Source organism: Tiliqua scincoides, chromosome 1 (genome assembly GCF_035046505.1).
Source record: "Tiliqua scincoides isolate rTilSci1 chromosome 1, rTilSci1.hap2, whole genome shotgun sequence".
Lineage (NCBI taxonomy): Eukaryota > Metazoa > Chordata > Lepidosauria > Squamata > Scincidae > Tiliqua > Tiliqua scincoides.
Genome location: NC_089821.1, coordinates 291424483 through 291426218, shown reverse-complemented (window position 1 = coordinate 291426218; position 1736 = coordinate 291424483). Strand labels below are relative to the sequence as shown.

Below are 1736 nucleotides of genomic sequence, written 5' to 3'. Positions count from 1 at the left end.
AGGAAAGCCCCCTACAGGTAGACCACAGCTGCGATACAAGGTCATCTGCAAGAGGGATCCAAAGGCCTTAGGAATGGACCTCAACAAGTGGGAAACCCTGGCCTTTGAGTGGCCTGCTTGGAGGCAGGCTGTGCAGCATGGCCTTTCCCAGTTTGAAGAGACACTTGGCCAACAGTCTGAGGCAAAGAGGCAAAGAAGGAAGGCCCATAGCCAGGGAGACAGACCAGGGACAGACTGCACTTGCTCCCAGTGTGGAAGGGATTGTCACTCCAGGATTGGCCTTTTCAGCCACACTAGATGCTGTGCCAGAACCACCTTTCAGAGCGCGATACCATAGTCTTTCGAGACTGAAGGTTGCCAATATCAATTTATCAATGCAATGCTGTATCATACTTGCATTTAATGTATGCAGAAAAGAGCGATGAGGGTGATCAAAGGGCTGGAGAACAAGCCCTACGAGGAAAGGTTGAGGACAGTTGGTATGTTTAACCTGGAGAAGAGAAGGTTGAGAGGGGATATGATATCTGATACACTCTTCAAATATCTGAGGCTGTCAAGTGGAAGAAAGGACAGATTTGTTCTCTACTGCCTCTGACAGCAGAACTAGATCAAATGAGTGCAAACTGCAAGAGAGGAGATTTTGGTTGGATATCAGGAAGAAGTTCTTGGCAGTCAGGATGGTTTGGCAGTGGAGGTGGGAGTCAAGGGAGGTGGTAGATTCTTCCACAATGGAGATCTTCAAGCAGAGGTATTTACCGCTTGATCTTCATCAGGTATCTACTGGAGATGCTCTAGGAGGGTTTCTAGCTACAGGCAGGAGGTTGGAATAGGTGATCTGGTGGGTCTCTTCCAATCCTATAACTTGCAGCAACTGTTGCCCTGCACATGCCCGATCTCGTCTGATCTTGGAAGCCAAGCAGGGTCAGGCCTGGTTAGTACTTGGATGGGAGACCACCTGGGAATACTGGGTGCTGTAAGCTTATACCATAGTCTTTCCAGACTGAAGGTTGCTAACCATTCAAATATACAAGCTCAGCAAACAATTTAAACACTGCAAGCGATTCCATGCTATGTCTCAGGACAGTTCATTTATTGTTCTGGTGGTAAACTTGGGGTTGTATCATACTTCATAGAAACCAGAAAGAATCTGAGTTGGGTCAGCCAGAGCCAGCCCAGCCATAAGGCAAACTAAAGCAGCCACTTTAGAAGCAGCTGAAGGAGGTGATGAACTTACCAATGGTGTCCCACCACCTACATTTGCCTGCACTCCACTATCCTCCAGCACACCACGTACCCAGTTGCTTTGCCCTGCGCTCCTATTCTTGGAGCAAGTGGAGGATCAGGTAACAGCAGCCCTTTCCTTCCTCAGCACTCAGGATTGCTTCACCTTCCCTGCCTCCTCCTTGCCTGCATTGGCAAGAAGGGAGAAAAAGGGGCCTCCACTGCCCTTCCTTTTAGCTCTGCTGCCTGTCGGTTCCCAATCTGCTGCTTCTTCAAATTCACAGGCTGGATGAAGCATGCCCATTCTCAGCATGCTTTGCCCAGCCCAGCCCATGCCCATGAAGAAGTAGCACAGCAGGAACCAGCAGATAACAGAGATGATGAGAAGGGTGTGGGGCATTGCTCCCCCTTGCTCAGCCTGGGCAGACAGGGTGGGAGGGCATGCACAAAGGCGACCAAAAAGAGGACATGGAAACAAATGGAGGTGAGGTGAGAAAATAAGGTGATGGTTTCTA

At 49.5% G+C, this 1736-nt stretch overlaps 1 pseudogene; it reads left to right on the top strand.

The window, feature by feature from the left end:
* The first annotated feature begins 860 nt into the window (after window positions 1-860).
* Window positions 861-980, top strand: LOC136638081 (5S ribosomal RNA; annotated as a pseudogene).
* The last annotated feature ends 756 nt before the right edge of the window (window positions 981-1736 follow it).